Source organism: Juglans regia, chromosome 8 (genome assembly GCF_001411555.2).
Source record: "Juglans regia cultivar Chandler chromosome 8, Walnut 2.0, whole genome shotgun sequence".
NCBI classification, from domain to species: Eukaryota; Viridiplantae; Streptophyta; class Magnoliopsida; order Fagales; family Juglandaceae; genus Juglans; species Juglans regia.
This window is the reverse complement of record NC_049908.1, coordinates 8221199-8246862: the sequence shown is the minus strand read 5'-3', so window position 1 is coordinate 8246862 and position 25664 is coordinate 8221199. Positions and strand designations below refer to the sequence as shown.

Below are 25664 nucleotides of genomic sequence, written 5' to 3'. Positions count from 1 at the left end.
TGAATTATCTCCCAATAACTCTTTATCATCCAGCTCTTGCAGTTCCTCTAACAGTGTAGACTTCTGATTGTCAATGTGGCCAAAAACCTCCAAATTCTACTTCTTCAAATCTTGTTTTAGTGCATTCAACTTACTTGCAAGAATGTAACTTGGAGTACCAATAAACTGATATGAAGACCACCAAACACGCACCATCTCTACAAAACCATCCACTGTAAACCCAAGTTTTCAAACTTGAAATACCGGCGCCCCCTGTGAATACCCCCACAATCCAAAAGGATAGGAAAATGATCAGAACTGACTCAAGCTAGTCGTTTCTGACTAACTTCCGGATATTGAGCTTCTCACGCAGGAGATACAAGGAATCTATCCAATCTCGACCACACCCCTACCAGGGGGAGATCCATGAGGTCAAGATCAAAGATGAACTCGCGGAATTCTTCCATGGCTAGAGAAATCCGACAGTGCCTTGAACGCTCACTAGGAAAGTGAATAGTATTAAAATCGTCATCCATACACCACAACACATCCCATAACGAGTTTAGTCCTGCCAACTCCTCCCACAACCTTTTTCTATCCCTATCCACGTTAGGGCCATATGAGCTTGAAAATGCTCATTCCCAACCATCATCCACATTTTTAAATCTAGTCGTAACCGAGAACTCTCCAATACACTCCTCGATCGACTCAACCACTCTTTTGTCCCATATAAGCAACACTCCACTTGAAGCTCCCAAAGAAGCCAAATATGTCCATCCCACATACGAGCACCCTTATACACTTCGCACAATTTTCTTATCAATGAAACACATCTTTGTTTCTTGAAAACATAGCGCATCGCCCTTTCACATCTACAATAATGATTTGATACGAAGGCGTTTATTGCGATCATTAAGCCCTCGTATATTCCATGATATAATCTTAGGCTTCATAAGAAACTATGTTGCCCCTCCCTTTCGCCACTCTCTTCTTTCACATCATAATTAATGGAACAAGTTAGCCTTTTAAGCCCCCTATCCCGCTTTGTGGCTGACTTTGAATGACTAGCCTCAAGTGCTATAAGAAGAGCCTTGAATTGTTCTTCGTAGCCTCCAAACGAAATCCCAATGGCATCTTGAATCTCCTCTACCTTCTTAAACACCCAATTTGACGAACAACTCTCATAAGTAGGGTTAGGAGGGAGTGTACAGAAAGGAGTAAGGATGACCCCCTCCTCCCCAATGCTAGTGGGAGAAAATAAAGCCAATTCTGAACTCAGTGAATTTGACTCCCCACTAGAAGGAACAAGACCCATCGGAGACCCTAGTGAAGAAAAGCCATGTTCTGGCATGACTGACACCGGAATCACTACTGGGCCTCCATCCACCACACACGGCCTTGTCTGTGTATTTTCCAGCGATAACCCACTCGGCAACGCCATGAACTTCACCAAAAACCCATCCTCTGCCGGCGGTAACTGCACAGGAGCAACATCTGCTCCGACCACCACTTGCGACTGGGACTGAGCTCTCTCCAACAAAAACCCAGCTGACTGCGACGGGAACACAGCCCTCGAAGGAGCCAGATCCTCTGTTACCTCACCATCGTCCCTAGCTTCCTGTCAAAATGACCCTACCGGCACATCGTGATGGTCGACCACCATTGGCGGTTCTTTCTGTGCCGGTGTGGAAGCCGGCGAGGCGCTTATCGGTGCCACCAGAGGTTGACTCGGGCCAAGGGCCGATATCTCGGGCATCACCCGATTCTTCTGTTTCTAGCCTTGTTTTGGGCCTAAGGCCTGGCCCACACCAGGGCCCATGCCAGAGCCCAGCATGGGCTTCCCCTTTCCAGCGCCCAACTCCTTCTGGCCCAAAATACAGCCCAAACCCCTCCCATCTCCTTCACGACCCAACCCTAACTGCAGCACCTCCTTCCCTTTAACACTGCATTTCAGCCATAGTATTTCATCCAATAAAGACCCAACTTTTTCCTCCATATTACTCAGCACCCTTAGAATACTTTCCTCATTTGACCCTAACCATACGTTGCCAACTACCCCATGAATCTGCACAATCTCTGAACTGGCCACGGCTGGCACCACATCACTCACAACTCGCGACTGAACCTTCTGTGCTTGAAGCACCTCCCTGTACGTCTGTGAACTACCTACTATCAATAATGGAGCACCACCTTCTTGCCTGAACAGCTTCAAATTTCCTGCCTGAAAAGCATTAGGGGCTCTGTTTCTTACATTCGAAACAGAGGAAGAGGAAGGATGACTGAACTCTTTCACTGTATCTCCAAAATTTCTCCACCCCTCCCCCTTCCTTCCTTCCTTCTAGCACAACAATCATACCTCTTCTCTTGTCATGTCCAAACTCCAAGAGTAAAATAAATCTACCAAAATAATTACTTCCCCTCCATACCATTAGCACCGTATTTCCTTTTCTACTAGTTCTCAGGAACTTTGCAGTGCCCAGTGATGCTGCACATTTCTTCACCATATAGCCCAACCACCCCAAGGATTCAAGATCCAAGGAGATGTATTTCACCACGCGACGACTACTCTCTGTGATTCTCCTCCACCTTTCATTCTCATTTCTGAACTCAAAAACCTTCTGATCAATAACAACCTCCCTGCACAACCCAATCAAGACCAACCAATACGATATCCAGACTAGACTAAAACTCTAAACTCTCAAGGAACTGTTGCCATTAACATAGCAGTACCAACGAAGCAAGAAAGAAAAAGAGAAACCAACGAAAACAAAAAGTGTACAAAGAGAAAATATTTTTAGGAGAGAGAAAAATCGGGATAATGGAGTAATAAAATTCAATGGAAGAAATGGAGTAAGGTGGGGAAAGCAAAGAGTGATGAAGGTTTGGGTTTTAGAGACATTGAGGGCTTCAATATTGCTATGTTGGCAAAGCAGTTTTGGAGATTGCTCATAAATCCAAACTCATTGACAACAAAGATTATGAAGGAAAAGTACTATAAGCATGGGGATATTATGGTTGCTAAGCTAGGAAACAGCCCTTCACATATCTGAAGGAGTATAGGAAATGGTCTCAAAATTAAAATCTAGGGTGATCAGTGGCTGCCCACACCATGTTCTCATAAAAGTTCAATCTCCTATTATGCTGCTCCATCAGAATTTGATAGTCAGTGAATTTATAGATAAAAGTAGTGGAGGCTGGAACTCAAAGTTGATTAGAGAAGTGGTAGATAAAGAAGAAGCATATGTCATATGTAGTCTACCTTTGAGTAGAACAAGCTCTGGAGATAAGATGTATTGGGGACTTGGTAAAAGTTGGTTGTCTACTGTTAGGAGTGTCTATTGCATGGCTATTCATATCTTGGAAGTACAAAAGGGTGAACCATCAAGTAAGAAGAATGCAGAAGGGTGGAAGAAGATTCGGAGCATGAATGCGCCAAACACAGTAAAAATCTTTCTTTGGAGAGCATTAATGAGGCATTGCCAACAAAGATGAATTTGCATACAAGGAAGGTAACTGATAATGCTCTTTGTCCTATTTGTGAGCAGGTGAAGGAGACTACATGTCATTCATTATGGACGTGTAGTGTTGTCTCTAATGTATGGGCAGAGTCACAAAGTCTGTTAAGAAATGGCTTGTTTAGATGAAGATTTCTTAACTTTATGGGAGAAAGTGGTTGTGACACTGCAAAAACAAGAACTAGAGGAAGTAGCTTGTGTGCTAAGGAGAATATGGTTTAGACGAAATTCCTTTGTGTTTGAGGGGAAGCTTTCTACTCCTACCATGATTTACAGTCATGCAAAAGCTGAATTGGATGAATATCAACATGCATATGTTTTGTTAAGGGGTTCAACTGAGGCAGGAAGCACTACTAACAGGAATGTAACTTGGAAAAAGCCAGCAAATGGTTTGTTTAAAGCAAATTGGAATGCTGCATTGGATGTGAATAACTCAAAGATGAGTGGAGGTATTGTGATCCGAAATTCTGAGGGTGAACTGGTAGCTACATTGTGTATGCCTCAATTTTTTGTCTCTCAACCTGTGATAGCAGAACTCAATGCTTTTTGGAGAGCTATGATCCTTTGCATGGAAATTAGGTTAACTTCTGTCATTTTTTTAAGGTGATGATCTGCATATCATCAAGGATATCAAGAACCAAGACTACAACTGTACGTGGTATGGCCAGATCATTGAAGATATTAAGAAGGTGGTCACTGAGAGAGTATGCTGGCAGTTGAACTACACTCCAAGGCAGGCGAACAACGCTGCTCATCTGCTTGCTAAATTAGCTTTGAACTATGAAAATGAAACAGTTTGGTTGGAGGAAGGACTAGGGGTCATTGAGAGATGTATTCTTATTGACAAACTCTGTAATGGTTGATTTTATGAATGGAAGAGGAAGTTGTACTTCAAAAAAAATACTGGAATAAGATATTTCATTACTAGTGCGTTCTTTTATACCTTTCGTGAGTAATTTGCGTGTATACACACACGCACATAAGAGCATATAATAGAAAAAATACATGTATATAAGTCTATATTATATATGTATGTGTGCACTGGCGCATGTGTTCATATGTGTGGAAGAATTGGCAATTTATAAAATGGATATACATTAAAAATATATTTTTTTAAAAAAGAAGATAGAAATATTGGTGTTAAAAGATAATATTAAAAAATCATAGACTTGAGTTGAGATTTAAAATAAAAAACAGAAAAAAAGAAAAAAAAAAAAAGAGTTGGGAAAAATTTTAAATGAGATTTTTAAAAAAAGAATTGAGGTGATCTTTTCAGTTACAAAAGAAAATTTGAAATTATATAAATGCATTTTTAATTTTATAATTACATAAATGTCATCTAGATTTAAAATGTACAAAAATGCTATCAAAATTCAAGAAAATTACAAGATTGCCATAAAAACAATTAGGAATGGAATGGGGTGCCAAATGCAAATTCTGGTGCAAATGGCCAAGATTTGACCGGAATAGGCTGAAAACAGACCAGAATTTAAAGCAAAACAGAATGAGATATATTGTACTAGTTACTATACGAACTAAAAATTTCAGCCAAAATAACCAAAAAGGAACAGAATTCAAAACTATGATAGCTCTAGAGATTGTCACAAAATGCATGATAGATTGCTACGTTCCACTTGTGGGGCCCCAATCCAAGGCAACAAAGTCTCGTTGATACAATTGGCTAATTGTTAAACTGTACAATTGAACTACTAAACTCAGTCCTCTGATTCTAACCCTGATCCATCTAATTGAAACTACAGCAATTCACATGTGAGCAATGCAGCGACAGTCCAATTCCCAAATAAGATACTTCCCAACCTGTGTTCATTACACAATAGCTTTCAGATATACCAAGGCTCACCATTTCCTAGTTACTCATTCAAACCCCTAGCAACTTGGAGTTAAAAACCAAAACACAGCCTTAACATTGACACCAACGTGTCATAACAGGTACTACACTCTATTATGAGGTGCTGCATACTTGGAACAGCACGGTCATATGTATATGCATTTAACCTAAAAATGTATTAACGTGTCAGTAGGCCATCGTAATTGATACTCTACCATGTTGCTCAAGCATGTAGAATTAATAGCTGGTCGCCAAATGACGGCCGCTTGTAAACATATCCAAGACTTGAAAATGAGTAAACTACTATTCACAGCAACTTATGTTCATCTATCAACATAAGCAATTAAAGCTATTCTATATAAGTATTCGTACAACCCACAATTTTAAGATGGCGGCAATCTTGCACTGATTGGATAAAGTTTAGTCAAGGGCAAAGTCAAAGAAAGAAGAAAGTTACTACTCAAGTTCTTCCAAACGAGCCACACACATTTTATCTCTCTGAATAACCACAGAAAAATTCAAAAATTGATCACGAAAATTATTAATTTATTACATACCCCCGTTTCATAAAAATAGTGAATTTTTGCAAACATGCATGCCCAAGTGATCAAGATGGCCCTGAAAAAAGTGAAAACTAACAGTTAGTACAAATTCAAGCATACATACAAATTAAAACAGAAGATAACAGGGGACAGCTGTTGCCCAGAACCAACTTAAGAGTCCCTTCATCACAGAACAAGAAAGAAATTACGAAAAGGGTGGAGTAAGCACCGACTACAAAAGCAATAGATAAATCAACAAACGCTTTCTGTATTGAAAGTAAAACATTTCGGGGAACCTCTCCAGGGCAGGGCCCTTTAGACCCACCCCTGCAGAGTAAACCCCGGCCCCGTGCACCTCACCCTCAGAAGTTTTCCCTATACAGAACTGGTTAAATCGCTGGCTTTTCACCAGGAGGTGTGGCCCCCAAAGATTTGGACCCATGAGGTGTTGAACCTTGGACCTGAAGGGAGTGATGCCCCTAGATCAAGGCCTTCACCACTTGGGCCAACCCCTTAGGGTTTGAAAGTAGAACTTTATTTCTTGATTCTCAAACAAGCTGGAGTAATGATACTCACACAATACATTTCACACTATTTTTTAAGGTAGGAGAATTTTTGTAAAATGATGTTACTTTTATAAGTTATTTTACAAAAATACCCCACTTAAAACATAGTTGGGTAAAGTGTTGTGAAAAATGTTTTGTAAATCATTTTCCTATTTGGAATGTTTGGATGATGAATGATCAATCGGAATCAGGATTCTCTTGTATACAAGCCATCTTTATGTCACAGCATGGGCTTGGAGCCAAGCCCAATATTAAAAATATATATATATATATATAGAAAAAATCACCCACTAATTGGCTACTTTACTGCAGAAGCTACACTAGTGCTCTAAAACATTCCCTGTTCAATCATCAGAGGAGACTATCATGTGACATTGCTTTTGCTAATTCAATTTGAAGTGTGATAGAAGTTTGGTCTACTTCCGGCATCATGTCAAAGAAGCAGAGAAAGAGAGGGTATGTTTAGAGAGGTCTCAAATGGCATACTGTTAAGTAAGAAAAGCTTTATTTAATGAAACTAGGCAAAGCTTATGTACACAGGAAGTATACAAAAGAAGCACTTAATTACATTCTAGAACTCAAATGGCATATTGTTTAACATTATATGAGCTACTTGAAGATATGTAATAATTCTATAGCGGCAACACTTTAGTTTGCACTATGATAATATGGTGTGGTGCTAGATATTGAAGCAAGAAATGAAACATGAAACATATATCGAAGAGGGAGTAAATCAACCAGGCCCAAAAAGGTGTGTAAGCGTGCGTGAGAGAGAGGGGGAAGGAGGGAGGGACATATACCATACGCATTGGAGACTATCTAACACAAGACAATCTAGAGTGAAAACCTCACAAGAGGTTACCCAACTAAAAATATAGATTGCCCAAAGAAGCAGCCATCCTCCCATTTGGGATGTTGTAATTTTTTTTTTTTGATAAGTAATAAAGATTTTATTCATACGAATGAAATAGGCATCGCCTGTGTACACAGGAAGTATACAAAAGAAAACACCTAATTACATTCTAGCTAAGGAAAGAAAGTCATGGACAATGTTGCCATCAAGTACAATGGCTGAAAACCATCGCATTAAAGTGCGCATAAAAAAATTCTGAAACTCCTCCATTGTGCGTTCCCTATCTTCAAAACATCTCTCATTCCTCTCGGACCATGTGCACCACATGATACACAACGGGATCATCTTCCACACTGTCGTCACTTGGGGACAGCCTTGAAGCTCCTTCCAACAAGCCAATAAATCCACCACCCGCAGAGGCATTACCCAAGTAATATCCATTCTTCAAAAGATCTCGTTCCATAACCCCCTCGTGACCTCACAATGCAAAAGTAAGCGATCTATAGATTCTCCCTTTTTTTGCACAAGTAGCACCAATCCATCACTATGATTCCCCTCTTTCTTAACTTGTTCGTAGTCAAGATCTTCCCAAGAGCGGCAGTCCATACGAAGAAAGCTACCTTAGTAGGCACCCGTGATCTCCAAATCCTCTTCCATGGAAATGATACATGGCCTTGGGTTGACAACCTCTTGTAGTAATTCCTGACTGTACATTTTTTACTACCATTAACCCTCCATTGCAACCTATCCTCTTGAGCCGTAATATTTCTCATAGAATAGAGCAACCTGAAGAAATTAGAGACAGCCTGCAATTCCCAATCATGAATATTTCTATTAAAAAGAATATTCCACTAGTAAGATCCATGGGAGAATACCCTCATATCTGCAACAAAGGTTTCTCTGTTAGCTGCAATACTATAGAGTGCTGGAAATCTCCTATATAAAGCGCACTCTCCACACCAAACATCATGCCAAAATCTGATTTTGGAACCATCTCCCAACACGAATCATATGTTACTTTCGAAACCCTGCCAACCTTTCCTAATAAATTTCCATAAGCCCACACCATGTCTCCCTCTCACTTCCTTAGAGCACCATCCTCCCCACCCCTTCCCATGTCTAGAATCAATAATCTCCTTCCAAAGTATGTTCCCCTCTAAGTGATACCTCCATAACCATTTGCCCAATAAAGCTTTATTCAACGTTCACAAATTGCAAATCCCCAAACCTCCATTCGGAATAGGAGAACAAACCTTGTTCCAGTTAACTAAATGGAATTTGGTTCCCCCAAGAATAATCTTTCAATTCCAGTTGCCACTCCTACAGGCAAAGGAAAGAGTGAAAGGAAAAAGGTGGGGAGATTGGTTAATGAACTCTTAATTAAAGTAAGTCAACTCCCTTTCGATAGATACATCCGTTTCCACCCTGCAGGCTTCCTCTCTACTTTCTCCACCACCCCATCCCAAATGGCTCAAGCCTTAAAATTGGCCCCAAGCGGAAGACCCAGATAGTTCATAGGCAAAGATGACACCTTGCAATCCAACAACCGTGCCAAGTTGTTAATATTAGGCACCCACCTCAACCATCTCGGATTTACTAAGATTAACCTTAAGCCCCGACACTGCTTCAAAGCATAGCAAAAGAGCTCACAAAGATTGAATCTGACCAGGATCCGCATCACAAGATAACAGTGTATCATCTGCAAATAAAAGATAAGAGAGTGAAGTAATACCATTTGTGCCATTACCCACCGAAAAACCGGATAAGAAACCTCCACTAACAGCAGCTCTCACCAACCACCCCAGTGCCTCCATAATAATGACGAACAAAAGAGGTGGGATGTTGTAATTACGCAAGCATTGCCTCGACAGAATTAAAAAACCATACCATGAGCATAAACCTCCAGCTGAAACAGATAAAATGTAATACCCCATATGATAAGGGTAGGGGTAGGTGGTGAATGAGATCCCACATTGCTTGGGAAGGAAAAGTTATTGGTCTTTATAAGGTTCCAATGTGGCTCCAATTGTATCATTGACTAGTCCTTTTTGGAGTATAAGTCATGTGGTTTGGACCTTCTATTGGAGGCGTTACAAATGGTATCAAAGTCTATCTCAACCAGAAATGTGGGACTTGAGCCGTGTCACCTACAACGGACAAGTCTAACGAGGACGTCGGGAATTTAAGAGGAAGAGATTGTAATACCCCATATGATAAAGATAAGGGTAGATGGTGAATGATCTCATTGCTTGGGAAGGAAAAGTTAACAAACACTGAGCCTGTCTACAGTTCTTATAGCCATCTTTTAAATCCAAAAACAAGAATCAGAAGCCCAGATGCAGTATCCCACAACAAACATTTTCAAACATCGGAGTTTATATAACCTTGGGTGGGCAAGCGGCCTTATCAGGTAGAAGTTACAGAATTGTTATTATTTCCTCAGTAAAATATGTAGTGTGTACAGGTAAAAACTGAAGCCTTTGGACCTATACATATACCCCGACAATATGAACGAGGGAATAGAAAATCCAATAAAGTACTAATTCCTATGCGGTTCACCAAACTAGGAATATCTCATTGGCAATCTGTGGAGTGAGGGCACGCGTAAAAAATTAAAAATAAACAATTTGGATATATACCGAGATGGACAAAAAAAATAACGTATATATGGCATATTATGGACAAGGGAAACGCAGATTATATCGAACACTCAGCGACTGGCCCTAACCCTAACAATCAGACCTCAAATCAGTCTAGGAAATCAGCAGACAAAAGCATTCGCAAAATAAGAGCAACACTGTAAGTCTGTAACCCTAACCCTAACCAAAAATAAAAAGAAATAAAAAAAGATAATAGAGGAAGAAAGAAGTGACGGACCCAACTTGTAGTGAAATAGAAAGAGAGGTTGTGGGGGCCTTCTATTTGTTGGATTTATTGGACTTGTCGGAGGAACCGTAATGGGGAGGAGAGTAGATGAGAGCAACGGCCATGGCCCCAGGAAGAACAACGTACTTTGCCAAGACTGCCAGCTTCGTCACCAGCGGCTCTCCCCTCATCAACGCCATTGCCAATTTGCTATTGCCCGCTCCGTCGTCGTAATTCGATCTCGATTTTCTTTCGACTCTGGCACTGTGTACTCGATCTCTGGATACTATGAAGATAATTCCCCAGGCCCACTTTTATGTGGGGTCCGCTTCAAACTTGGGTTGGGCTTGGAAGTAGACAAGTTTCATAGCCGGTCCATAAAGCTCCTTTTAAAATTTTCCACCGGATAGAGATATTGAGGAAGAAACAAATGTAGCTAGTAGGGCTGTACACAAACCGGCCGGACCGACCGCCGCCGACTCAAACCGACCGCCGGATTCAGGAACCGGCCGAAATCGGCAGAGAACCGGTCGGCCGGCGGTAGAAAATCAATGAAACCGACGTCGGCCGGTTCGGTCTGCGGTTCAACCCCGGTCTAAACCGACGAACCGACCGACCATTTAAATATATATTTTAAAATATATTTCTTATACAAAACGACGCCGTTTCACATGAAACGGCGTCGTTTTGTTTTTAAACCTATGAAAAAAAAATTAAACGGGGCCAACGGGCGCCGTTTGGTCTAAACCAAACGGCACCGTTTTGGTTAGGGTTAGAACCCCCACGTTAGACCCCCGAATGGCCGAATCTCATTTCGTCTCTCTCCTTGAATCCTTCGGCTTCGAAGCAGCGGCAGCCTCCCTCTCCCTCTCCCTCTCCCTCTCCCCGGACCCCATAGGGCCATAGGCCATAGCCGGCGCCGCCATACAGACTCCATCTCCCTCTTCCTCTCCCCGGACCCCGTGGCCATATACTCCCTCTCTCTCCCCGGACCTCGTGACGGCGTGACCCCAGACCCAGACTCCCTCTCTCGTCGCCGACAACCCACAGCGGCACAACCCTGTCTCCTCTCTCATCGCCGACGGCGACGACCCACACGGCCCACATCTCACTCACTGTAAGTTTTATTTTCACATTTCTTGAGGAATTTTTTTCCGTGGCCATATGAAATATTGCTTGCCTCTGGTTTGTCATAGTTAGTAAAAATATTGTGGTTTGTGATTGAAGTTGTGTCGTGTGTGTTTCTGTGAATCTGAGTTGATGAACTTCTGTGACTCTGTCCGAAATGTGAATCTGTGAAAATGAGTTGATTGACTTTGTGTCGTGTGTGTGTGAATCTGTGAACTGAAAATTGAAAATTGGAGATTTAATGTGTTTAAATTTGATGGGTGATGAATTTAAGTCACTAAAGTTGAAGCATCTAAGTTTGGTTGGTTAAGGCAGTTGTGATGATTTGTGATGATTAGTGATAATTTTTGTGCTTACACTGTGATAATTTGTGATGATTAGTGATAATTTTTGTGCGTGTGTCAGTGATAGACTTGTGGATTGTAGTGTATGTTTGTTAATTTTATTTCTTACTAGTCTTTGAAAGTTTGAATTAATGAATTTAAAACATGAAATGTGATGAGTGAACTAAACTTAGATTAGAGTCTTAGACTTGTGATGTTTGCTATGTTGCAAACTAGCTGTTGTGATAATGTACGTGATAACGTATTAAGTATTAATGTGTAATATTTATGTTTTGTTTTATACTTAGATGGATTCTTCGTCGTCTCCGATTGATGTTGATACATCAACACCAACCATTAACTTGGGAGATGATGTGAGGGAGACCCAGTCATCAAAACCCCCTAGTGCCCCTACTAGTACTACTTGTCCATTACCTAAGAAACGAAAAGGGAAGGATCCATCTATTGTTTGGGACCATTTTACGAAAGTGGAGGGTTGTGCTATAGATGATCCAAAGGCTAAGTGTAATTATTGTGGCAAAACATATGCTTGCCACTCAAAGAGGAATGGGACTTCAACAATGCAAAACCATTTGCCTTCATGTCCTAAAAATCCTCATAAACGTGGTCCTTTGGATAGGTACCAAAAAATATTAACAGGTGAGACAACACCTGAGGAGGGGGTTGGAGAGAGTGCCGGTATGTTAAGGAGTCTTGTAACCCACAAATATAGTGAAGATGTTGTGAGGTTGGCGATTACAGAGATGGTAATTGTCGATGAGTTACCATTTAGAATTGTTGAAGGACAGGGATTTAAGAAAGTGTGTTGGGCTTTTGAACCTCGGTTTAAAGTGCCATGTCGTGTCACAGTGGCAAGAGATTGTATGAAATTGTATGAAAGTGAAAAGGAAAAATTGAAGAAAGTGTTAAAAAATGGTGGCATGAGGATTTCGTTGACGACCGATACATGGACATCAATACAGAATTTGAATTATATGTGTCTAACTGCACACTTCATTGATCAAGATTGGAAATTGCAGAAAAAAATCATTAACTTTTGTTTAATCCCTAATCATCGAGGGGAAACTATTGGGAGATATGTTGAGTCATGCTTGTATGATTGGGGCATTGATAGAATATTTACTGTGACAGTTGATAATGCAAGTTCAAATGATACAGCAATTTCATATTTGAAACAGTTTTTGAGTGGAAATTTGTTGGGGGTAAGTATATGCACATGAGATGTTGTGCTCATATATTGAATCTTATTGTGAATGAGGGTTTGAAGGAGTGTAATGACTCCATCACAATGGTGAGAAATGCAGTTAGATATGTGCGTTCATCTCCCGCAAGATTAGACAAGTTTAAGAGATGTGCTGAAAAAGAAAAAATTGATTGTAAGAAAATGTTGTGTCTTGATGTACAAACACGATGGAACTCAACTTATATGATGTTGGAGGCAGCTGAGAAGTTTGAGAAGGCTTTCAGGCGGATGGAGAGTGAGGATTATAATTACCTCTCTTATTTTGATGATGGCACTGGGTCTGGGCACATGGGGCCTCCTAAAGCTAGGGAGTGGGAGACAGTGAGGGTTTTTGTTAAATTTTTGGAGATGTTTTATGATGCTACTAATAGATTTTCTGGGTCTTTATATGTGACAGCTAACACCAGTTTTTTAGAGATTTGTGATCTCCAAAATGAGTTGATGGAGTTGAGTGAGAGTCCTAATAGTTGTTTGAGGAGTATGGCCATAAATATGAGAACAAAGTATGATAAGTATTGGGGGTCATTAGACAGGCTGAACTTGTTCTTGTTAGTTGCAGTTGTGCTTGATCCACGAAGCAAGTTAGGACTTCTTACTTTCCACTTGAAGAAAGTTCATGATGAGTTTCGTGCTGATGAGTTGGTGTCGAATGTGAAACAATTATTGAAAGATTTGTATGCAGAATATAATGTGGAATTCGGCTCCACCACGAGTAGCCAAGAATATGTGCCCCCTCCGACATCTAGAACCATGAATGATGGTGATGGCAAGCGTGAGACCAAATGGTTCTATGAGTGGTATAAAGCATCTTCCGCCATGGGATCTACTATTGCCAAAACAGAAGTAGATCGATATTTATCAGATGGTTGTGAGGCACTCTCCACATCGTTTGACTTGTTGATTTGGTGGAAAATTAATGAGGCTAACTATCCTATACTCGCGAGGATTGCACGAGACTTATTGGCTATACCTGTTTCCACGGTTGCGTCTGAGTCAGCATTTAGTACGGGAGGTCGTGTGCTTGACCCTTTTCGGAGTTCATTGGCTCCAAGAACTGTTGAGGCACTGATTTGTACTCAAAATTGGTTAAGACATCCAGCAACAACCATTGATATCCGGGAGGCTATGGATAATGTGGAGAGCTTCATAGTAGAATCAGGTAATATTTTATTTGTTTTCATTGTAATTTAATTTTAGTATTTTTTATAAACCAAATTCACTAACATTTGATGTTTTATTTTTTTATTAATATTTATTAATGTTTGTATATAGAGTTGGGCACACAATCAAACGTGACAAGTATTGAAGATTGAAGGTTGACGATGTGAAGTTGAAGAAGCAAGTAGCAATTATCCAATTTGTTGTCATTTAATTATGTTATATTTTTTAGTTGCATTTTGTTATGCTTAAGACAATTTATTTTTGTTTTTGTTTTTTTTTAATATGTATTAAGTAATACTAAACATCTAGTGAAGTTAATTTTATTTTTTTTAATTATGTAATAAGTAGTAAGTAATAATTAATATAGTTAGTTAGTAATAGACTAAGACTAGAAAATTATAAATGATATTACTATTAAAATTTAAAATGAAATCAACTCAAAAAAAGCTCAAAAAGAACTTGGATAATGAAATAAGGAAAAAAAAAAAGCCCAAAACAGTTTGTTGAATTGATCCAATTATAATAGAACAAAGGCCCAAAACAAGGGCCCAAGAAAAGCCCAAACCATTCAAACCGACCGGAAACCGGCCGGCCCGAAAGCAGTCGGTTTCAGCCCTTAGGCCGGTCGGTTTCGATCGGTTTTTTCCTTATTAAGAAACCGGTCGGTCGGTTTCGGTTTCATGAGAAAACCGAACCGAGTACTTCGGTTTTCAGCCCTAGTAGCTAGTCTTTGAGAAATTCATTCGGGGAGCTATAAATGCTGTAAAGTATACTTTATATGTCTTATATATTTTTTCTATTATAAAAAAATAAAAAAATATATATTCAAAACAAAATAGTGTTAGAAAATATAAAAAGATAAAAATTAAAACCATAAGTTCCCTCTATCCCTTTTATGTTTGCATTTTTAATTTTTTTTATTTGTTTAATAAATCATGTGGCATCACCATGTGGTGCCACGTCAATAGGACAAAATGAGCGGTATAATTGAGACAGCATAAATAGTAACATTTCTCTATCTTTTATCATCTTCATACAAGATTAAAAATATGAATAATGCTACTTAACCATCTAAAAACCACAAACACAAAAATGGTAGAAAGAGCCTAGGTTTTAGTCTTCTTTCTTTTTGTGTTTTCAAACGTTATCTTGCTTTAAATATGTATTTTTTTAAACCAAATCAAAAAATGGGTAGGGTTTTAGAAACGAATTTTTTATGAAATCTTAAAAATCCTCTTCAACTTAAATATCGTTTTGAAAAATGCTAGTTTGTCTCTTGAATTTAATCGTTAGTATATTTTAATTTTTTTAAATCTTTAAAAGAATTTATATTTTTTAAAAAATATTTTAAAAAAATGAATGAACTAGCCGTCACGTCTCGAAATAAGAGATGGGCGGCCTATTAACACCAATTTATCGTTTTCATCAAAATATTCTTGGATGCATTTCCTCTTGGTCGCCAAAGCTTTCAAGTAAGGATTTACATGCAAGAAAAGGAAAACGTGGGAAGTCAAATTTGAATTATTATCGTACTTTGACATGCTTCGATTGCATTTCTTTCATTCCAAACTTTCACATGCTTCTTGTTTAATTTCAAAAGTAGTCACATGTTAACGCAATAATTATCGTACTACACGTGAGCCCAACTTGCTGCAGTGCAGTTCGGTGGGAATTATTATTACGAGAAATGATGTTTGTAGTTGTGAGTGTACAAGTATCATATAGTCATTTTAAAAAAAAATAAATAAATATAGAATTTACATAAAAAATTAATTTTTTAATAATGGATCAATTCTTTTTTAAAACGACTGTACGGTATTTACGTATTTCACGATTGTATGTAGTATTACTCTTCAAAATGTCATTAAATGCATCCAAGCAAAGCAGTGGCATAAGTTTAATCAACCCAAAAACCCTAGATAGATTGGAATATCGATGGGAAGCTGTTGTCCCTAAGTTGCAAGAGTACTGCTAACCCTCGAGAAGAGTGTTCATTGGAGTAACATGCATGGAATTGGAGACACTTTGATTTTTTTAATGATCTCCTGATCCGACACCATGTAGATGTCCTTAATTTGATTTGTCAAGCATGGATTTTTACTGCCATAAACATAGTCAACTGTATTTAGCTACGATTTGCACGTATGTTTTCTTAAAAAAAAAATGATAATAATTGATATCTCACAAATTTTAACGTAAGGTTTAGGGTACGTATTTATATTTGAGTATTATTATATGTACTTATATTTTACTTATAAAATTCATTTCGTTAATTTTTTTTTAAATATAAAATTTATAATTTTTAACATATCAATAACTAATATGTGGATAAATAAATTTTTTTTAAGTATATTTAACATTTTCCTTTATAATTATACAGTAAGTTTGTAACTAGCGGATGATATTACATGTTCAATAATGTTGTATTGTTTATAATACGTTTATTTCTCTTAAAATTTAAAATAAATAAAAATAAGAATAATATTAGAAGCCGTCTTAAATTGAAATAATGTTGTATTGTTATGATAAGTTTGTTTCTCATTTAATGTGGGGCCTGCTTTTAACGTTCCAACCTATGTACAATTAAGACACGTGATCAATCAACATTTACAAGTTACAACTATATTAAATTACAACCCAATAGAAAGGAAAGAGATCAATTAAAGCCGCAGATTGCTTAACACTTTTTTCCCACATTTATGGAACATGTGATGTGCAACTGCAACGGCAACGGCAAAAAATGATTTGTGAATTAAAGTAAGAGAAGCATCCTCCACTCTCCTTTTTCTCAGGCTTTTTGCAGTAATCATTGAGTTTTCTTTATAATTCGATATACGCATAAACATCACCATGTGCAGAACTTAGAAGCGTCATTTTTGGGATCTTTGCATGCATGGCCCCATGTGGGGAAAGAAATCTCATCGTAACCCACGTGGCACCACCTACACTTATTTAGCTAATAGTCTCTCCAATCAATGAATGCCCTTTGACGGTTAGATTCTCTACACTTATTTTCACTTCACACCGTCTCAAATTATAATAAAAAAAATTTTTATTTTATTTTATGATTAAGAAAGTATTTTTTAATATTTTTTTTATTTTATAATTAAAAAAATATTTTTTAATAATATTATAAATTTATTTTATTTTTTTAAAATATTTAAAAAAATTTCTATAAAAAATAATTATAAAAAAAATACATCAAAAAATATATATTAGAGATAGCGGTGGCTTCCAGCGGCAGCCTTTACTCCTTTTAACTAACCTCTAATTCATTGGTTCGCATTTAGTGCTCGATTCCTAACATCTGATCCATTGGTTCGCATTTATTGCTCTATTCCTAACATTTGATCTCTTCCGATTTATGATGCATTAAACGTGCTGTATCATCTTTTTGTCTGGTTAATTAATGTTATTGTTTGTATTACACTCTTTCCTACTTTGGCAACAATGAGACAACTTTATTTAATTAGATGAGGTAAAGATGACATGAAATTAATTGAGATAAATTTAAAAATTAAATAAAATATTATTTTTTATTATTTTTATTATTTTAAAATTTTAAAAATTAAATTATTTATTATATTTTATATAAAAATATATAATGATAAAATGTGATGAAATGAGTTGAAATTAACTCTCAATCCAAATCGAGCTTAACATTTTTAAATCTTTTCATCATTTTTTTAAATTCAATCAAAGCCTAATAGAACTTAAATAAATTTTAAAAATAATAATATTTTTTTATTTAATAAAATATTATTAAAAAGTAATAATATTCCGTTTATAATATGGATCCTAGCACTAGTTATAAAAAGAAAAAATATATTTAAAAAAAAAAAAGATCAATCTTGATGCATCTTTAAGAGTCTAGGGGTAACAAATTATGTTAACGGATCGTGTTAATGTTGTATCAAAGTATGAATATTATATTATATAGGTCAACACGAACACGACTCGTTAAGTTTAACGTGTCAATATCTCAAACTCTAATATTATCCATTAACATAACAGATTGACACGACACGACCTGTTATAACCCATTATTAATTAATAAAAAATAGGTCAACTCGACACGACTCATCTCAACCCGTTTCAACCCGTTATATGTTAAACGGTTGAATTGACCAATTTCAACCCGTTTTATTTTAACCTAATTCATATAATTTCACATTAAAATTAAAATCACAATATCATCCAAAAACATAAAACTAACTACTAATAAAAAAACATTACTATTATTCATATGTTAACATCTAATAGAATTAAAACCAATATGACAATTCAATATCCTTCAAAAAGAAAATGCCAACTACAAGTAGAACAGGCCATGTTCCATTGAATACGATTTTTATTAATAAAGACACAATATATATATATATATATATATATATATATGAGTTGGGGGAGGGGGGTTCGAACTCCAGACCCCTATTTTAGAGGTTGAAGATTATGTCAATCAGGCCACAGGCCTTTGACATTAAAGGCACAATATGTTGAATACAACCAACAAATATCACAAAGACACGATCCAGTCAAATTCTATCCAATATGAAAAATTCCAAACTTAAGTTCCAAATATACCAAATACCAAATAAAGAAACAATACAGCCAACCATATAACAAAATCCAAACTTAAGTCTCAACAATACCAAATACCAAAAATAAAATCCCAACAATACCAAATATTAAACATAAGTTACTCCAAACTTACAATAAACGAGGCAAACATAAATATATTGTAATAACATTAAAGTTACAATCTGAATAATAATAAACGCAACTAAGCTTTTGAATGATTTATAGAAGGAATTGAAGCGTCCTCCTTCGTCTTGCTGATATCCAACTCCATAACATTTTCAATTAGCTCATCCAACTTCATTTCTTGTGTTTCTATTTTAAAAAATAGCATAAGTAAATAAAATTATTGTATTGAAAAGCATTACAGTACATTCTTTAGTAAAATTAAAAATAACTTATCTTTCTCGCCATATAACCAATCTCTTATGCAAACCAATACTTCAACAATATTTGGTTTTAATACACTCCTAAACTGATTGACGATATGCCCACTAGCACTAAAGGTTGATTCAGATGCAACTGTAGAAACAAGAATACTCAAAATGTCACGAGCCATACAAGCAAGATCAAGATAACAAAATTCATTTCCTTTCCAAAAAGAAAGAATATCAAGGGGAGCATTTCTATCTACCCTAGGTTCATCCAAATAGAGCTCCAATTGACCTTTTTGTACATGGGCAGCAAGATCATCAGCTTGAAATGAATCAAATTTCTATAAAATAAAATAAAAAAAGACAAATATTTCAAACCAACATGTGTAGATAGACAATGCTTAAAATTTGAATCAGTCAACTCCAAATAACAAAAAGCACGACGATAGAAAATAGCACTCTCAAGCATCAGAAAAGTAGAATTCCATCTAGTTGGGACATCTTGTCTCAGCCCTCTCTTACTATCCAAAGACATTTGATTGGTTGATTCTAAGAATTTCTGTTTTCTGGATTGTGATCATTTGACATACTTGATACTTTCATGAACTTTTTGGATAGCACAATCAATATCTTTTAATCCATCTTGTACTACTAAATTAAGGATATGAGCACAATATCTAAGATGGAAGAACTCACTATCACAAACAAAGGCTTTCTTAATGTTCAATCGAGTTCTTAACATCTCCACTGAAACATCATTTGAATAAGCATTATCTAAAGTCAAAATAAAAATCTTGTTCTCAATTCCCTACTTACATAGCAAATTATAAAATTTTTTAGACAATTATATGTCATTATGTGGTGGTGGCATAAAAGAAAAGTTTAACACCATTTTCTGTAAAACCCAATTCTTATCAAGAAAATGTGACGTAGTGCACATATAACCAATCATCAGTAGTTATGAAAGTCCACAAGTTGGAGGTCAAACTAATTCTACCAAGAGCATCAAACAACGAAGATCTAACCCTTTTTTTTCGATTATACATCTTAACCAAATCAGCCTTGGTTGTATTTCTAGATATCAATGGAACATCTAGACGCAGATATTGTAATAAAGATCTTATGCCAGAATATCCAAAAAACCAAAATGGCAATTCATGCTTCATAATAAAGCCAACCAATATGTCTCTAAATTTCTCAATGTCAAATTTAGAAGCACTTACCAACAAAGATCCACTATTTTGTGCCAACATCAATTGACTAATATCTCATGAACTTCTTTTAGGGCATGAGCCTATGTGATGCTTCAAATTTCTGGTTCCATATTTGCTCGCTACGAAATATGTTTGTCCACACATTTTGCACTTGGCACAAAGCTTGTCGATGTTACCATCATCATCGTTTTCATAATCAAGAAGCATCTCAAAGAAATTCCACACATTTGATCGTTTCCTTCGTTTTGCCTTCCCTCCCTCATTTTGACAACTTGCTGAGACATCTTCTTGTAAGTCCAAGTCAATCAAATCATCGTTCTCGCCTGCTGCCTCAAACATCTGACATAATAAAACAAAATCAAACATGAAAAATTAGCATTATTTTACAAGAATATAACAATAAAATCAGCATTTCAAAACACTACCACAATCCATAACAAACAAACATGGTCTAAAAGTTTCAAATTGACTCCAGGAAGTTTTACTAACAAGTCGTCATAATGCACCATTCATGCATATTCATGATCACTGTAAGTTGGGAGAGCATCTCCTATTTAGATATATAGATTTCAAAGATTAAGCTAATTAAGCTCACATGCATGAATGTTATGACAAGTGGTTTTCTTCTACAGTAAAAGCTCACATGCTAATTAAGCTCACATTTACTTCACTTTTTATATAATATATATATATATATATATTTATATATACACACCCTACATTAGACCCGCAAATTCAAATAAGAAATAGAAATTTATTATCCATTTTGCCAAAAGCTTAATGAGCAAAAATAAGCCAAATTAAGCAAAATGAATGGTCCCAGGCCATATTTTCATAATTAAAAGCTAGCACGACTCAATGTTCATGAATAGTCCCAGGCCATATAATTTTGTTAAGAAAAAAAAAGAAGGTGCCGACGTCTTGAGTATGCTAAAATATTATATACAATGGTCAATGGGGCCCTATGTTTCTTTGAATTTGTGCTTGAAATCTGGGAGATTTTGGACCTTTTTGAAATTGAGTAAGAATTTTCTTTTTAAAGATGATGAAACTTGAACGAAGTAGATGCTTCATGGAGTTATCTTGTATAACAGTAAGAGGAAAAAAGGCACTGACATTCATTCAGTAGGAAATCCAAGAAATAGTAGGAAAAGAAAAACAAGAAATACTTTAGATTGGAAGATCTGAGATAAAAGAAACGACAGGAGAACGAAGAAAAATGTTGGATTGCCACAATAAGAAATCCAAGAAATGGTAGGAGAACCAATAAAAATTCTTTCTTTGGGTTGCCACAGTAGGAGATCATAGGAGAACTAAGAAAGTTGCCACAATCGGAGATCCAAGGCACTGTGGATCATCGGGAAAGAGATCCAAGACGTTGTCTCCCTCCAAGAAAATGAATAGTTGAAACCGTGGAAATCTTTAGAGAGAGAGCTTGAAGAATAAAGAATGATGGGAAATCTCAATTCATCATCATCCATCAAATCAAATCAAGGCAATATTCCAATACCAGAGATTGAGATTCAAGTGCTAAGGTTTGAGATGTTAACTTACCTTGTTACTGGAGATCTGGAGAGAAGTTGGCGGTTGAGGCTTGAGCGGCGAAACAGGGTTGAGAAGAAGGGGGCGGTCTTTTGCGAGTGGAGAATGAAGATGAATGTGAGGGAGTGAGTCGAGTAACTGAGAGTGCGGCAGGAGTCTTTAGTCTTAGGGTTTTTTTTTTTTTAATAGCTTTTAGGTATAAAGGTATTGATGTAATTTTAACTTTTTTAACGAGTCATAATAGGTTGATCCGTTAAGCAATCGTGTCTTAACGGATCAATCTGTTTTGATCCAAATCCGTTAAAATTAAATTCAAATTCACTATTCTCGTATCGTAGTCGTATTGAATTAAAAATTGTATTACATATTACCACTCCTATTTAAGCCCTCCTACCACTAATTATTAGGAGAAGATTGGGAGGTACCAAAAGGTCGTGGCAAGTGGGAGACCTCATCCCAGATTCGGGGTACGTGATTCCACTCCTAGCATTAAGCATAAAAGGAAAGAACAGCCCGAATTTTTGTACAATTTAGGTCCCATCATCCCTCTTTAAAATTCTTGGTGCCAATTCATTTGCTCCACTTCGGCTGAACCATCTAAAATTTGGGACCCTTTTTGGTCTCGCTCTCCATTTTGGGTTCAAATTATTATTTTTAAATAAAAATAATTTTATAATCTAAATTATCGTATCAAACCGTAAATTAGCTTTTATGAAAAACACTTATGACTAAATCGAGAAGAAATAATATTGTGATAAAAATAGTGAATTTATGAAATTCAAAAGCAGAAACATCTTACCATGGAATGGAATCAATTCGCTATTATTTGTATTGTTTATTTAGGGCTAATAGTGGGCTATTCGTGTGCTGACTTTTCTTTTTTATTTTAAGTTTTTATGTGATTTTTTCCGTTCTTTTAATATCATTCATAAGTCAAACACTGATTTTTTTCGTTTTATTTATGTATTTATTATAAAAAAAAATTTATTTACAATCTCTATTTGAAATTACATGCAAATCCTTTATTAAATAAAAAAAAAATATTATTTTGATAAGGATATTATTATAATTTAAAAAAAATTAAAAATAAAATTAATTATATTTTTAATACAGTCTCTATTTAAAGACGGTATATAATATTATTCTTGTTAAAAAACTGTTTAAGGATGTCTCTTTCGTATTTAGACGAAACTGGTATATATCGTCCGTTAGTAGTCAGCATGTTTTGAAGAGAAAGCACTTCTTTTTTTTTTTTTTTTTTTTTGATATTTGGAGAACAAATGGTTTCATGATATAAATAAACATTTCTTATTTAAACAATTTTTATTTTTTTTAACATGACCATATTTTAATAGCTAGTCACGTCAAGTAGGGCTTCACCTATAATTTAGAATAATACATGGTATAATTTGATATTTCTTTCCTTAAATTTGTTGGTAAGATTCGATAATATATATATATATATATCAGTATACTATTATAAGAAAAATAAATATTTATGATAAATTATTTGTGATGAAAATATACTTATTTTGACATGATATATATATATATATATATTTTTAAATAACTGATAGTAAATAAGTAATTTTCTTATAATGTATTAAAATTAGATTGTTTTAATTTGTTTAAAGCTATTTAGATGGATGGTGCACTTTTGTAAATTGTTTTCAGAATTTCATTAGATAGATCCATATCATTCCTAACGATAAAGAAAGAAGTTATCAAATTTTTTTTATTAGAGAATAAGTAGTAAGATTGATAGGTATCTCAAATCAAGTAGATCGGGTGTTTAATAGTTTATAGAATGGATGAGTTACTGTTTGGCATGTGAGCTTCACAGGGTGAGGGTAGTAGAAATTAGATGCTAAAAATATCTCAAATCATCTATTAATAATAGAGTAATAATATACTTCATACTCTCATCACATTTTCATCTCATTATGTAAGATGTGACATATTTATCATCATTGGATGATTATGAATCAATGATGATAAATATGTCACATCGTACATAATATGATAAGAGTGAGATGATAGTACACGTGATGTATATAATTTTTCTTAATATTATAATAATGAATAGTATTGAAATAAAATATCTAAAAATTCAACTAAAAAGATTTTCAGTTAGAAATATATGGCGTTGAAAAATTTGACAATAGCGTGTATTAGGCCTCGTTTGGATAATGAAAGTATTTCATTTTATATTATTTCAATTTATCTCATCATTACAATTTTTTTAAATTTTTACACAAAATATATTACTACTTTTTTCTCTCTCCTCCCCCACTCTCTCGGTACCAACGGAAACAAACCATCTTTTGAAACATTTCTTTCTATTTTTTAAGGAGTTTTTTTTTTATTTTTTAGGTTTGGAGAAAAAAGGTTGGAGTTTATATTTTTAGTGTGTTAATATCTTAATTTGCACAACAAACCAGAAGGGAGTAAAGAATTATTCCTGACCCACGATGGTAATTTGGGCCTCGATAGGGTGCACTTTGCATTCATCTATAAAATAATAATAAATAAGCAAATAGAAATAAATAAAGAGAGACACAAAAATTTACGTAGTTCGACATAAAAGCATATGTCCACGGATTGTTTGGGGGTAAAATCTAATATGATTGGTGATTTTACAATCTCTTATGACCTCACATATCGCTCAATACAATGGAGAAATTTTGTCTAGGCGTAGAGAAGTCATCTCCAACCTCTGGAGAGCCCGTCCTTCATTTGTAGAGATATCTTCATTTTATAGAAATTTGTGGTGCCGTTTGTAGGATTTGAACCCACGAATAAAGGATGGACTCTCCAGAGGCTGGAGATGACTTCTCTAAGCCTAGACGAAATTCCTCAATTGTATTGAGGGATATGTAAAGCCATAAGAAATTGTAAAATCACAAATTACAGTGGATTTTGACCCCCAAACAACCTGTAGGCGTATGCTTTTATGCCAAATCATGTAAATCTCTGTGTTTTTCTTTATGTATTTCTATTTACTTCTTTATTATTATTTTATGGATGAACGCGAAGAGCACCCTATCGAGGCTTGAATTACCATCGTGGGTCGGAGATAATTATTTCTTTCCTTCCGGTCTATTGTGTAAATTAAGGCATTAACATAGTGTTGATTGAAATTGAATACCAATTATGGTGTAGTTATGGGATCAATTATGGTGTAGTTATGGGATCTGCCTTTTCGTTTGAAATCAATTCAATCAAATATTTGAAAATTGAGATTAAAATTAAGTTTTCTTTATTTATTATGAAAATTAAAGAAGATGGTGTCCCACTTTCTAAACCTAGCGTGGACGATTGGTTGAACTAAAGAAAAATAATAATATTAAAGAAGTTATTTATGAATCTATTTATTGATGCATGATCTCTAGTATTTTTTTTTTTAAAAAAAAATTACAAGATTATAAAATGTTAAGGATGAAAACCATGGCTTGAGTACCTCTAGTACGCACACAAGGAAAGAACAACAACAACTGACCGCTGCTCATTGCTCTGTCCAGTACTCACCAGCTGGAAGAATATTCAACAAGGAATATAAATCAACAACAGAATAATGACGTGGCTAAATCTCATTGTAACACTTGTTTTGAATTTGTCTTATAAATATCTGTATACTGTACTGAAAGAAAGTAATGGGAAAATGAGAATGTTTTACATGGAAATACAAAACTTTCCTCTCCTTGACATTTATCAAATGCTTGTTGTGGTCACTAGAACTATTCTCGATATGGTATCTAGAGCCACATAAAGGCCAACGCCTCTAGCTTTCCTGTATTCTTTTTTTTTCCCCTCTTTTTGGTTCTTGATCGTCCTCCATGACGACTCCAAAACCTAACTCAGACACTACCACTCCTAACTCTAGTGTCTCGAATATCATCTCTCACAATACA

At 35.8% G+C, this 25664-nt stretch overlaps 2 long non-coding RNA genes across 3 annotated transcripts; both read right to left on the bottom strand.

Annotated features, from left to right (window-relative positions):
- Positions 1-5649: 5649 nt before the first annotated feature.
- On the bottom strand, positions 5650-10457 carry LOC109022228. The gene is made up of 2 exons (XR_002001196.2): positions 10182-10457; positions 5650-5961 (listed from the first exon to the last, which is right to left on the bottom strand). It is a non-coding gene; the product is annotated as an uncharacterized LOC109022228 (long non-coding RNA).
- Positions 10458-18829: 8372 nt separating this feature from the next.
- LOC109022233 lies at positions 18830-21890 on the bottom strand. Of its 2 annotated transcripts, none has more exons than XR_002001197.1 (3): positions 21766-21890; positions 20221-20550; positions 18830-18938 (listed from the first exon to the last, which is right to left on the bottom strand). It is a non-coding gene; the product is annotated as an uncharacterized LOC109022233 (long non-coding RNA). The 2 variants fall into 2 exon arrangements; XR_002001198.1 differs by lacking the exon at positions 18830-18938 and adding an exon at positions 19037-19145.
- Between the last annotated feature and the right edge of the window lie 3774 nt (positions 21891-25664).